Genomic DNA, 15,452 nt, shown 5'->3' with positions numbered 1-15,452 from the left:
AACTCACCTCTGAGTGTGAACAGCATACTATTTCAAAAAGTAAATGTTAGCATTTTTAGAAATCAAAAAATAATTACTTCCCGAGCCCCGCAACCTCAACACCCAGCAAGACTTGTTCCTGATCTATTAAGTCTGCCCAGCGGTGCATCAGCTTCTGTGTTCTACCCTGCACCCCTGTGCTGCAGCGCACACACTGGTGTGCTCTCCCCCACAGCAGTTGACGCTCCCACAGGAGGAACCCTCTCCCAGGTATGACACCTTCTGCCAGCATGGAGGGGAGGTGGCGCTGCACCCAAAATCCACTGTGGCCTCCTCTGCATCTGTTAAAATGGGCTGGCCTGCACACATGAGTGGGGCCGGTGCCCACTGTGTGCATCTTGTCACACTAGTTATATCACTTGCTGTCTGTTTTGTCATGGGGATGAATGAAACAAAAAAGAAGTAGGACAAAACAAAGTGGAAAACAAGAAAGAAAGAGAAAACAAAGAAAAGTACAAAAGGCCATGAAAAGGTTTTTAAAAAAAGACAAAAGCATAGCATATACACAGAGAAAGATGAACACTGATAACAAATAAGTAAATGAGGGGTAGATGAGTGGGAGAGGGGAGAATTATAAGTTGATTAAAGTAGATTGCAAAAGGGCCAGCTCCGTGCATAGTACAGCAGTTTTGAGCAGTACAGTGAAGAAAGCAGGTAAGACAAAATGGCTGCACCCATACGCATCGCATGGTGCTGTTCTCACTGATTTTCAGTGTGAAATGCACTACCAGCGTGAAAAACCAGCATGAAGAGCCATACAACTATTTTGGGTAACTGCAGAATACCGCACAGTAAAACTCTGCGAGTTTCTCCCTAGCCAGTGGGATAAATGTTCCCGGGGGACTTTCTCTGTGCCCTACTGCAAACAATCCTACAGTGCCCTCTCCACCCAGAACCAATATGACATAACCATTCTTCCCATGTGCAGAGCTCCTGTGCCCACCCTAGAATTGCAGCCAGGGAATTGAGCAACGCCTTCTCAGTAGTCACTCAAAACTGGTTCTCAGGACAGCTCCAATCCCACTGGGATTGGTGCCTGACTGGCCAGAGGGGACAAAGGAAAGTGGCAGAACCAGCAGAGGATAAATCTCTTTGAAGTTAGTTAAGTTCCTGGGCACAGCCCAGGTGGTCAGCATGCTGAAGAAAAAAGCAAATCCTCACACCCAAGGCCTTTGTCCCTACTCTGGGAGAAAGTACACACCTCCTCAAAGGGGCATTTCAACTGCTGGGTGACAAATTAAAGCTTGTGCAAATGGGTGTCAAGAGGCTTTAGGCAGGTAGCTGCCAGGTTTCCAAAATATTTATTACAAATCATTCACCAATGAATTGGACTTCTAATTAACATTTTTAAAATTCCAAGAATTAATAACGTAGCTGTTTCCTAAGTGGAATTAACCATATTAAATTTGATATTGTATCCTGATGCTTTCCTGTGGAGCAGCCAACCCTGCCACAGTGAAAATGTCCTTTTTGGCCTTTTCACTGTAAGGACATGCTTAACAGTAACCTTCAACATCACCTACCGTTAAAAAGAATGCACCCTGCCTTATTAGTAGTAAGGCCTTATTAGAGGTGATTTATTAATATTTAAAAGGAGGCTTTAGGCCTGTCCAAAGGGATTATTTTAACATGTCGAATTTTCAGTAAATCTGCACAGTCAGGCTCACAGGGAAGACCTGTAATAATGTTTGCATTGTCACAGTAGTGGATGTCACATGGCGATATTTGGGTACCATACACTAGGGACCAATAAGTAAGTTAAATTTAGCAGTTTGGGGTATGCCAATTTTATCATGTTGAAAGGGGAGCACAGGCAGATTACCCCTGGTTAGCAGGGGTAAAATACGCAAAGTTCTACAACCAGCAAAAACAGGGCAAAAACATGGTATACACGGTAAAAGATAGTAATTTACAACAATCACAATGTAGTAATAGTTCATTTTAGATCTTAGAAAGCAGCTGCACCTGCAGTCAGATTTTAACTGTATCTTTGCTTTGCCCCGTAGAGCACTGCCTTTTGACTAGATTTGTATTTTAAATGCATTACATACATACCTACATACATAGACGTTCTTTTATTTTCGGATGTGTCTGGTGTTCTATTATTCCAGTTAAAGGAAATCATGTACACCGCTTTAATATTTTATGTTTGTTGTTTTATTTCACAGCATGTTCCCAACAACCTGGAGAGCACAAGCATCAGTGACACACTTACGTTGTGCTATTTAATGCTATGCAGTAAATTGTGTTTGCCAACATAAGTTTTGTTTTAAGTTGCTTCCTCCATGCAATATGATCCCCATCACAGAATAAACATGAGCACCATCTGGTATCGTCTTATTGGGACGTGATTGTTGACTTTTTCACTAAGGGATTTGTAGTTACTACATTCTTTGCATCAACCCTTCCGCCTGTTGAGAACATTGCTACGTGCTTCTTCATCTGAATATACCATTAACATGTATGTGTGGCGTAGCTATATATGTTGTGTTTTGTTCTAATTTTTACTGCAACTGTTTGAGATGTGATCATTTAAATTATTTTCAATAAAAGTTATATGCTTAAAGATAATAATGGTTGAAAATACCAATACAAGTGCAAATCATTAGGATGATGTCTGCATCAGAAACGCATTTGTTGATATGCAAGGCCTAAATGAGCGTATTAGCACACGTGGAAAACGTTGTTGTCTTGAATGCACAGTTTGTTTAAATTGATTAATTGATCACTCATATGCCCGTAGGGCACACCGTCAGGTAATGCACAGTCAGTTTCAATAGGTCAATAGTGTGGATGCCACAGTTGCACCATTATTGTTCATTTTTGCTTTTCTGGTCAGTGGGGTCAAAGGTGTAAGAGTAAACGTTCATGTGTACATTTACTCATGTTTAAGTTTACCTTTGTGAATAGACGTCTTTGAATTTTTTTTCAGTTCTCAGATTTTCAGAATATAAGAAAATATAGACAAAAGGGTTCTCTACTGCAAATGGAAAGTTCAGTTTTCCAGGCACTTTGCAGCTGCTTATATTAGTTTTCAGCAGCGACTCAGCTGCGTACCTTTCCAATTTCCACTACTGGAAGTTTCAAAGCGACTTCGCGGATGCAGAATTTCACTTCACACATCACTATTTTTAATGGTGCTGCCGCTGACTAGGGCATTGGTTAACAAACGCTTTTAGCATTGTGACTTTTTTGTGATGCCTTCCAAATACAACCATGTACAATATATAACTCTCTAAGCATCTTGAATTGCCTATTAATTAGTGAAACACATTGTATGAGAATTTACAGCTTCAAAGAATGTCTGCAATTTAACAGGCAACGTGACCATAACAACTAATACGAAACAAATAACACATTTTGTAATAGAATAATTATCCCCTGGAAATCATAAAACTTTGCAGCAAGAATATTTGTGACACCATAAGGATTTAATACAGCCCGCTTTGCAAAAGAGGTTGCTCTGTTTCTTACACCAATTGTCAGTGAAGTCGGAGATATGAAAATTGACAGCAGGTAAAAGGCAAAAAATCAGCATGCTACCTGACATGTACTTACTAACAATGACACTGACGTCATCTTGTCCTTGGCCTTTTTTCATTTCCTCATGACATGTTATGTTACTTGCTAGAACTATAACGTTTTAAATGTTACTATTTGTTTTTCCCTATATCCTTCCTTGGAGACAATAACATGCTTTTGTCTTTTTCACGACCCAAAACTATTTCCTGTAAGAAATGCTACATGTCCATGCATTTTGTCACAAGGTTGTCTCGGCTCATTTCTTACATATAACCTGTGATTTGAAATATTTTGTTTAGGTTTGCGCAACCTAGAACGCTCGTTTGATTTCTTCAGAACTTTTTAACTTCTCTCAAGTTCATCACGAGTGTGTAGGTTGTTTGGTAACTGTCAAAGCTCCGCTGCTAATGCTGCTTAGGAAGATTATATTGTCCTTCAATGCAGCAAAAAATATTGGACAGTGATTGAATGTCACTGGAGACTCATTAATATACATGCTGTCATTTGTCATCTCTCATGTCTGTCATTTTTCATCTCTAATACTTTAAACACAGTATTGACTTATTGTACAGTTCATTATCATCCGCTCTTACTTCTACACAGTCAGCAAGATACCATCGAAAGACATTACTAAGTATATTTTAACACTTTTTCGTGATTATAAACTGAAAGGAAGAAAGCCCAACAATCTTTTCTGTGGCATCCAAAAGGATTTGAATTGGTCCTTCTACCATAGAGTTTAGCAAATACGGGGCCCAATTCTAAAAGCAAGTAATTATCCACATGAGTAGATGTACATCTATATGAAATTCACAAACATTTCAAGTTGTAGGAAATTTGCCTTTTCTTTGTGGTCACCCCAGATTTTCCACCTTTTTCTGGACCCTTGTGGTACGGGTTACTGATTGTGACGACTTTTGCAACATGGCCACAACGGGGAGTCCGCACACTGAGCACGGCGATGCTCCGGCAACCCTTCCTGATGTCATTTCTGTATCCGCATAAAAAAGTGAGCCTTCAGGAAGTCGTCGAGAGTCAGAGGAACAGTGGAGTTACTGCAAGAGCATGTCGGAGAAAATGGGACAAAGAACCAGGAGGGAGGAGGCCATCAACCTACGACCCAAACGGGGCCGAGAACGACAACCAGAACCACACGCACGTGTCCAGCCATCGGGGAGCAGGAGGAAGCTGAGACATCCCGGAGGGTCCCGGCCTCAGGCAAGTGTCTCGGGCAGGGACCAGCCAACAGTAGAGTTGATGAGAGGGTTTAGAGGCACAAAATAGTAGCCGCACAGTAGCACTGAGACTTTGCCAAACACACGCGTGCCTCGGGCCACGATTAAAGCCAATATTGTGAGGGGAGAACTAGCGAGCTTAAAAGGGAATATAAACATATTGAACAGGCACAAGAGATGAGGGGGAAGAGAAGAAAAAAAACAGCACTCAGATCTGCTTGCTGACGCTCTTGTTTTGAGGCTTCTGTGACACAGGTCCCTTTGTAGGACAGGTGAGATGTGAGAACCGATGGGAGTAACTAATGCACCTTAAACTCAAGGAATCGAAAAAAAGAGAAGTCACAACAGAAGCAGGGACACAAAATAAAGGGCAGCGAGACTTCTTGGACTGAATACTCAATATTATAAAAAATCCTTTAAAATTTCCACTGCGGTATCTAATTATCTGTTCTAGTGAGGACAGGGCTACAGTGGTGTCAGAAGTGAGATTATCGGTCTGACATATTGACCCGGCCCGTGACAATGGAGGCTATGGTAACCCAGCTAGCTGGAGTTACAGCCACAGCTACGTGGCCCTTGTGAAGAATGGGGTCAGTATATCGCACTCCTGTAGTCTGGTGATCTCCAGGCCACCTATCATGCCACAAACGGCGCAGGAGACACAATATATGATGAGAACATAAAAACTATACTAAAGAGTCCAGGGTGCGACCAGGAACATTACATGGCCCATTTTTGGAAGGAGAAATGGAACACTAACGACAATCCCCGGGCCCTGACGTGACACCCTCATAGACCCCACATGACTGGCTTAACCGCGGCAGCAGCGGTTTTATTGAGTGAGCAGGCCGCGTCGGCCAACCGGCGTGTGCAGGTAGTGTTCGCGACGGCCGTTGGCCGACGGGCACATCGAAGGGGTTAAAGAAGCACCCTTCAGTGGGACTGAACTTGTTTCCCGAGCAGGAAAGGTAGCAAAAACATACAGTGAGAAGTGTAGGAAAAGGGGGAAATATAGAACAGAGACTCAGTACTATACTGATTCTGTTCTTTCCTCCCCAGAGGGGGTTCCAGGAACAGCCACAGAGCTTCCAGACAACCCAAAAAAATGACAGTACGCTGATACATGTGTGCTTCACAATGCAGGGGGTTTACAATGATCCAACTAAGGTAAAATAAGGGCTAATGTGCGGTGTACATAGTGATGGACAAACCACAGAACAATTTCTAGTACCTGCGGCCTTCCAAGACCAAATGCTGGCCCTCACTCACAGTCGAACTTGTGGGGAACACTCTGGGCAAGAGAGCACCCTGAAATATCTATTGGAGTGGTTCGTTTTGCCTGGAGTATAAGGAAGTAGCAAGTAACTGTGCTGTATGTCCCAGGGGCCAATTGATAAACCCTCATGGTATACAGAGGGATCCCATAGGACTCATCCCCATTACTGATGTTCCTTTCCTGCTGGTTGGGATGGATTTTGTAGGACCCTTATCCCCCAGTGCCCAAGTACACCAGTACATATTGATGGTGTTTGATTGTGCTACACGGTAACCAGATGCCATTCCTCTGGAAGCCATTACCACCACATCAGTAGCCAAAGTCATGTTTTCTTTTTTTCATGAGTGAGTTTTCCAATATAACTATTGACTGACCAACACACTCGTTTTGTATCCTGCCTGATTGCTCAGATTTGTAAGTTACTTGGCATTCATCAGATTCGGACTGCATTCTACTAACCCCAGACTGACAGATTGGTGGACGGCTATATATCCTACCATTAAGACTTTGTTACAGAAAGTGATAGAGGGCACTGGTAGGGATTGGGACATGAACCCCCCCCGGGTACTATTTGAAATCGGTATCAACGAACAGCAGCCTACAGGGCTCTCCCCCCTTTGAACGCCTCTTCAGCAGGAAACGTCAAACCCTTTTAGACATGGCACCCGAACTATAGCAAACCATTATTGACATATCGAGCCAATCTCAAGGAAACCCTTTTGATATTATGGGAAGGTTTCCACACACCCATGGAACATGCTCAAGCCAAACAAAAACAGGCCTATGACCAAGGAACCCAATTAAACGAATTCCAGGTTGGAGACATGGTTCTGATACTATTGCCTACCTCAGAAATAAAACTTCTGGCCACAAAGCAATGTCCTTATACAATATTAGCCAAGGTCTATCCATTGACGTATTGAGTGATACCACATAAAGGGAAGGTGGGACAGACAAATCACATCCATTTACTGAAGGCCTGGGACACCCAGGAACGTTACAGTCACTACCATACATGTTACACAAACCCTGATCTTGTCCCTGACCCAACCAAGACAGACACAAGCAACTCAGGTAAAAACCAGTACAACGCTACAACCTGAACAGAAACAACAACTAGATAACCTATTAGGTTTACTTTCATCCACTGCTAAAAGCACATCTCTGGTGTGCCACAGCAGTTGATCAGAATCTGATGGCTCCCATATTGTAAAATTAAGACTGCATAAGATTGCTACAGCTAGGCGACAAGCTGTAGAGCAAGAGGTAGAAGCCATGTTGTAGGCAGACATCATTGAACCCTCCCAAAGTGACTGGTGCTCCCCAGTAGTACTTGCCCCTAAAGTGGATGGTAGCTTATGATTTTCTAATGACTTCCAACAATTAAATGATATCTCCCGCTTTGTTAGATACCCCATGCCCCAGGTTGATGAGTTGATGAAGGGACTAGGGGTGCACGATTCATGACCACTGTCGATCTAACCGAGGGCTATTGGCAGATTTCTCTCCCTCCCACAGCATGTCTGCTTTTGTCACCCCTCAGGCCTTTATCACCTTACACAGAACCCCTGATTCTTTTCAGCAGATGTGCTCTTTAAACCCCATCGATGCAGCATCATACCTCGATGATATTATGGTTTATAGCTTAGACTGCGAGACCCACATGCAACAGCTACACTAAGTGCTAAACACCCTATACCAAGCAGGACTAACATTGAACCCAAAGAAGACTATGTTTGATATAGAGCACATTGAAAATGTAGGTTACACTATACATGCAGGGGCCATCCAGCACAAATTCGATAAACTTGAGAAATGTTGTGTCCTAGCAGACACAGTCTAAGGGTTAAAAATGTAAGCCTACACTTAACACCCTCCCACCACTGATGTCACGACATGACGTGACACAGTCAATAAATAGAGCCGAGCGCTTGAGCTCGTGGCTCTTTAACCAACTATACATGCTGGTGTGCGTGTCCATTCATTGCCAGCATGTGGGCCTAGGGCCCCGACATAACATTTGGCGACGAGGAGTGTTTGTCACCCCACGTGACGCAGCCACTGCTGAAAGGGGGGAGAATGCTGCCTGTGTAAAGGGCACCCCCTGACGAGGTGGCGCCTGCCGCCGTGAGGCCCGAGGGGTGTGTGCCTTGCCCCAGGCCTAGCCGTCGATGAGAAGGTGACCGGGTGCCCTGCCAGGCACTGCCGTGCTGCAGGAGTGCCCACGGAGAATAAGCGGACCGACCGGAGCCCACCCGTGTCAGCCGCAACTGTGCCCTGGAGAGGAGTGCTGGCCGGGCGGAGCCCACTCGCCACGGCCGCAGCTGAAGAATAGGCCCGTAGGCCGGAGGTGAGCCCGGGTGCTGCGAATGGCCCCGGGGGGTCCCGGATGCCAGAAGCGACCCCCCTCATGTAAACGCACCAAGCAGGGCCCACCCGCATGGCCATGGCGCCCTGCCGCGAGAGATGCGGCCGAAAAGAAACTTTAGATAAGGCAGGACCAGCGGAGCCCACCCGCGGCCTGCCTGCAGCGTCCGCCTCCGCGCAGCGTGTGAGAAGTGCGGCAGCGGGGTGAAAGAAAACGCCCGCAGCGTGTGGAGAGCTGCCGGGCGCTTTGCTACCACAGCGGAGCCCACCCACATGACCAGCGCGCCTGGCCAGGCGTGAGTGTGCCCTCAATAAACTTTAAATAAAGCAGCACCAGCAGAGCCCACCCGTGGCTTGCCAGCAGCGTCCCGCCGCGCAGCGTGTGTGTAGTGAGGCTGCGGCGGCGGGGTGAGTAAACTGCCCAATGAACACTGCCTAAAGCAGAGCCTGCGGAGCCCACTTGCGGCCTGCCAGGTGAAGAAACGGCGTGCCTGCGCCGAGTAAAGAGCTGTGGGGAGCTCGAAGGTGAAAGCGGAGCCTACCTGCCGAACCCGCACATTGGACCATGCCCCCCAGCGCTCCCCTGCCCGCGCAGCCAGAGAGACACTCACCGGCCTGAGAGCAGCCCGGAAAGCAGCCCACATCCTCCCCCGCCGCGCAGTGTGTGGCAAGTGGAGCTGCGGCGGCGGAGGGGAGGGAGAGAAAGAAGGCAAAGTCGTCCGCTGCGGGGAAGAGAAAGGAGCCCCACCTCCGGAGTCCCCTGGTAAGAGTGGAGGGCCCGCAGCTGCAGAGGACCGCCCTACAAGAGGCCACAAGGACTGCAGGCACGAGGAAAAGTGCAGGGAGCAGGAAAAGTGACAAGCGCTGCAGCACGGAGATTGGGCCTGCGGGTGCTCACCCAGCACAGCGCAGATAGGAACTAGCCCCTCCCTGCCAAGTTTCAAAAGAAAGAATGATGACTTACCTGAAGGTGAAGTCTAGCTCCTGGTGTCCGGGGTCTGCAGTGACTCCAGCCCCCTCTCCTGCAGACTTCATAGACAGCTGGTCCTACAAGCTGAAACAGGAAAGAAAGTCACCAAGAGGAGAAGGCTGCTGCTGAGAAAAAGCCCAAGCTACACTGCCATCTAGCGGACACTGGGGAGATTTGCACCAAAAGAAGCACAGATGAAGCAAACAAGCACAAGACAGCACAAGGGAAAGCCTACAGAACGAGAACAAGCCTGCAGCGACGCGGACGAAGAACTAGACCCATCACCACTGCAGAAGTGACGCCTATGGCCACAGGTGCTCACTGCAAAAGCAGGAGCGAAAACAACCTCACGCTGGACGGCGAGGGAGAGTCAAGACGTCTACCGCAAGCAGCAAGATCCAAAGGCAACCGATGGAAGAGCGCAAGTGTACCCCGGACGCGGACAGTACAGGACAGCGCCTGACAGAGAGGAAGCCACACCCAAAGCACCAGAAGACGTGCAAGGCAAGTACCCAAGTGTGAAGAAGTAAAGTGCGATACGCACGTGGAAGAGCGACGACGCCAAAGAATCTAATGAACCGCAAGGAACAAAGCTACACTGAAGATGTACCACGACGGTACCAAGTGAAGCAAGAAATTGCCACTACAATGCACGCTGACGTGCAACAGAAGAGTAATGCAAAGTTACCCCGCAGCCAAAAGCAGGCGAAGCCCCAAGCACGGTCAACGCCCCAAGAAGTTAAAGAGCCTCACCGGAAGCGCGCATGAGAAGTGCGCCCACTGGAGAAGATTCAATGAGAGGTGACATAACACTCCGGTACCTGTAAAGCATAAAAAGAGAGCAGAAGAAAGTGCGCTAATGCAAAAGCCGATCACCCAGATGATCGACCGTTAAGGAGAAGATAAAACCGACCTGCTAAAGGCACAGCGAAGGTATTCTACCAAGAAGTCAGGATGGATATGTCCTGCCAGAAGACGTCCGTGAGCTGATAAATCAGGAAAAATGTCCGAAAGAAGACCCGGAGAGACGGACGCACTATCCACAAGAAAAGTAGTAAAGGAGGAAAGAGAGAAGATCGTAATGACCGGTCCAGTCACCGAAGAGTGGAGAGAAGACAGTGTCCTAAAGACAGGACAAGACCAGATGAAAACAGGCGGAGTGCACCCTGCTTGAAGAAGCCTGGTCAGCAAGACAAAGAAAGAAAGGTGACCGCACCGTGTCGCAAAAAGGAGAAGGGAGAAGAGTGGCACGATGCCATGAAGAAAAGAACTGAAGTAAGGAGTCATGTGGCACAACGCCATCAGGAACATCTGGAAAAGGTGAAGAGAGGTGTAGCAAGTCCACACACCTACAAGAAGAAGAAGAGGTGACTCACACCACAACACCATGTACAGTGAACCACACGTCGAGGAGAACACTGATGGCACCAGGAACAGATCAGGCATCTATTCACAAGACCCGACGACCCGTGGACGGTAGGAGAGCACAGGCCAGACCATTGGCAACACCCACCTTTGGGATTGAGCGGAAACCTGGATGCAGAGGGAGCTCAGATGACCTGAGCAAGGAGAACTGACCATTCCACACCAGCCCGTGGAGATCCAAGGGGCAAAGGCCTCAGGGACACCGGTGGCAGAGGGTCCCGACACGAGAGATGGATCCATCGCCATCTAACCTGCATGTCCAGGGAAGAAGAGGAACTTGTGCGCAAAGGCAATAGTCAACAACTACCCTTCAGGTGGAGCTACGGACTTTGTGAGGTAGTACCCTCATCGTCTCCTCCATTCACACGCAGACTGTGGAGTTGGAGCAACGCTGTGGAATAATACCCGGCCCAGTGGAAACCTGATGAAAAGGGCCTCCGGGACATCTCGTGGCAGGAGAACACCCAAAAGAGGGGCGTCCTAGTGAGAAGAATGTCCTTCAATCACTCCATCCTTTGTAAGGTAAAGCCAAGCTGCCTACAGTGAAGAAACCGAAGGACCAGTAGAAGACAACATCCTTCAAGTCTAACATCTGGTCATCCTGTTTGACGTCACCCTCAAAAGCAAGATCTCAGTGGATTGACCAACACACTTCCACGGCACAAATGCAGAAGAGCACGCCCACCGAGAACCAGGACGTCAAGCCAAGAAGAACTAAAGTTTCAGCAGCAATTTCCACCGTCGTCATCAAGCAAGCAGCTGAAGAGACTCAATGTAAATTTGTAATTAGTGTATATTTATGTACTTCCTCCCACAGATTCGGACTTTTGTCTTTCCTTAATTTTTATCAAAATTTGGGAGGAATGTTGTGTCCTAGCAGATACAGTCTAAGGGTTAAAAATGTAAGCCTACACTTAACACCCACCCACCACTGATGTCACGACATCACGTGACACAGTCAATAAATAGAGCCGAGCGCTCGAGCTCGTGGCTCATTAACCAACTATACATGCTGGTGTGTGTGTCCATTCATTGCCAGCATGTGGGCCTAGGGCCCCGACATAACAAGACCATCAAAAGTATACCCCGACCATCCACCAAAAAAGAGGTGCCTTTTTTTGGGGGGTTGGTAAGTTACTATCAATTTTCTGACATTGTGAGACCCCTCATTGAATTATTGTCACAAAATGTCAGTGGTAACAAACTTTTCTGGTCTACCCCTCAGGAAAGAAGCTTTGCACAGTTAAAGGAATTGTTGTGTCGAGCTCCTTTGTTGATATGCCCAGATTATGATAAGACATATGATACAACTTTGGTGTTACAAACTGAAGCCTCTGGTCATGGGTTGGGGGCAATCTTATCCAATCCTGACAAACAGGGGGACCTCTGACCTATGTCATTCCCCTGTCACAAGCTATTCCCACGGGATATGTCACATGTCTTGCAATAAAATGGGCCATGGAGGCACTACAGTATTATCTCCTTGGTCATTTATTTATTTTGCTGACTGACCATACTCCTCTTTCATGGTTATCCCTACATAAAGACACCGACCCTAAAATCCTATAATGTTTTGGGGATTTACAGCCCTTCTCATTTCAGGCTTTTCATGTCCCTGGAAAGTTACAAACCAATGTGGACTATCTCTCCCACTGACCTGTGTTCGAATGGCCCAAACTTCCATTCCAGGAGGGAAGGCAGTGCGGTATAAACAGAGACTGTGTTGACTTCTCCAACATGGCCACTATGGGCCATCAGCACCCGGAAGTGGGCAATGCTCCAGCAGCTCTCCCTGAAGTCAATTCAGTATCCGACAGGCAAGTCGAATTGACAGCCCTAGAGGGGAATTAAAGGGGTGTGTCTTCTGGAGGAAGTGCTGTCAAGAGTGTGAGAAGTAAAGGATCGTTTGAGTTACTGCAAGAGCCAAAGATGACAACCAGAACCAAGTGCACGTGCCCAGCCATCCCAGAGAGTAGGAGGATGTTGAGGCACCACATGCTGTGATCCAGGGGCCTCATTTAGGATGCCGTGCGTCACTTTTACGCCGCCGGTGCGTCACTTTTTATGACGCACCAGTGGCGTAAAAAAATGTGCCTTGTTGCGCCATATTTACAAAGTGACGCATCTAGTTAGATGCGTCACTTTGTAAACCCCTGTGCCACATTATATCTGCGCCAGGTATAATGTAAGCAAGCGGGGGGCGTATTAACGCAAGAAGGGGTCGTAGAAGTGACGCAGTGAAATCTATAAGATTTCACTGCGCATCTTGCGCCTGCCTCACAGCAGGCCTAAGACTGACGCAGGCCCTTTCACATGGGGCTTGCCCCATGTGAAAAGATGCATTGATGGAGTTGCGTCACTTTTGTGACAAACTCCAGCAATGCGTCACTTTTGCGCTTACAGATACGTCAGAAATACTGACGTATCTGTAACTCCTTGCGACATGATGCGTCATACTGTAAATATGACGCATCATTAGTGTCGCAAGGAGGGAGCAATGAAAAGTGACACATCGCTGTTTTCACGCAGCGATGCGTCACTTTTCATAAATGAGGCCCCAGGAGTATTTCAGCCTCAGGCAAGTGTCTTGGCTATGACAGGCGAACTGAGGAGGGGTGGAAGGGTTTTAGAGGCTAGAAATAGGAGCTGCATGGTAGCACTGAGACTTTGCCAAACAGCGAGTGAGTCGGCCTAAGGTAAAGACTATATAAGGAAGGGAGCGCAAAGAAGCTTAAGAAAGGAATAAACACATATTGTACAGGCTCTAGAGGTAAGGTGAGGTGAGGTGAGGAGAAGAAAAACATCAGCACTGGGATCTGCTTGCTAACCTGTAGCCCGATACACTTGTTTTCTTGTTTTGAGGCTGCTGTGACACCCTTCCCCTTTAAAAGTTGGCTATGATGGGAGAACCAATGGGAGTAACCGAAGCACCTTAAACCCAGGGAACGAAACAAAAGAGAAGTCACAACAGAAGCTGATTATCTGATTATCTATTCTAGTGAGGACAGGACTACACTTTATCTTTGTAGAATTTGAACTCAGCACCCTGTTAACCCCTGCTAAAGAGGAGCAAAGTTCCTGTGCTCTGTCTTCCAACAAGGTTTAATTGGCTTATTTCATATTGACATATTTAACTTGCTCATTATTTCATAAAAAACAGTCATGGTCAACTTGGAAGTTAAATGCAACATTTGGACTGCGGCATCTATTGTGCCATCAACAGAGAGGGGCTTCAAAATATGGTTTCATGCCTACCATGGTAGCCTGACTGCTGCAGTGTAAATCCTGCAGTTTTACCTTTTTGACAGGAAGAGACATCCTGTTTAAATATTAATAAGTTATCCCTCTGTAGATCTTATAGCCCAAAATGAGGGTGCATGGTATTTAAAAGAGGAACATGGAGAAAATGAATGTCAGCATTTCCATACAGTGATGCGGCCCTAAAAAGCTATCTTAACTCTGACAGGTCTGTCTGTCCTATACTGAAAACCAGAGTGCAGAATACAATTGTAATTCTGTATTTCTGCTTTAGAACCAGCTAGAAAATATTTCACCCATTCTTAGTATTGTCTAAAAAGCAATTTGTTGGTGAAGTTGGGTTTTCAATAAATAACCTGTAGAGACTTACCTTTTCTCTTCAGGAGGTTCCTAGAGGCTAATTTACATCAGTTCTCTAGCAGCTGTCAATCATGTAAATGCTAACAGGAAGATCAGGTAGGGTAGTAGGCTGGCACCAAACACAGTGGGAGGAAAGCTACCCCAAAGCAGTGACCAAAACATAAGGGACTGCTCATTACCCTAGCCACATCTCTGGGTGGGCACACAGGTTCTGCACAAGGGGAGAAGGGTTTCCACACTTTTGATTTTGGGAAGAAGGTGCACTGGTGGATTCTTTGCAGTAGAGCAATCAAGAACTACTATAAACGTGGGTAGGGTTTTTCCTGGTAACTTTCACCCCATTGGTTAGGGAAGAGCAAGTAGTCACTCCCACCCACTAACCAGTGCCAGACATAAATGTAGCACCCCAAGGCACCCTCTTCAGAACACTCTATGGACATGCAAAAGACCAGAAGAGGACTGGTCCTGCTGTCTGTGATCTCAGATGAGCCAGGAAGTACCAGACCTGCTCCCTCTTGTACCCAGATCTAAGAAGAGAACTACAATAGGCAGTTTGGTAATATCCTGTGCAGCTACAGGTGCAAAACAAGATGCAATCAGCCTATTCCCCCAAGTGCCGAGCTAAATAGTGGCAACTGTATCAAGACTGCTTTTTGCTGTAGGCCGCTGCCTGACACCCTGAGAGACTTTAAGTGCCTTCTGTTAAAGTCTTGTTGGTCTTAGAAGTGTAGTCCTTTAATTGTTTGGGCACCAGAAGAAAGTCTGGAAACTTGTTGTTCTTGACCCTCCAGAAAAGGTACCGCAGTTCCAGAGTCTCAAATTGGATTTCAGCTTTGCCCTGAACACCTGAAAGATTGAGAGAGTCCCATTCTACAATGGGGCTTAGAAGATTTTGAATTGAGATATCTCCAAAACTCCAGAGTGCCAGTGGGAACCATCTTATTCAGGTATCTTGCCTTTGGCTCTACTCCTTCAGTGGTGTCCCACCCAAGAAAGATTT

This window comes from Lissotriton helveticus, chromosome 4_1 (genome assembly GCF_964261635.1).
Source record: "Lissotriton helveticus chromosome 4_1, aLisHel1.1, whole genome shotgun sequence".
Lineage (NCBI taxonomy): Eukaryota > Metazoa > Chordata > Amphibia > Caudata > Salamandridae > Lissotriton > Lissotriton helveticus.
This window is presented reverse-complemented; position numbering follows the sequence as displayed.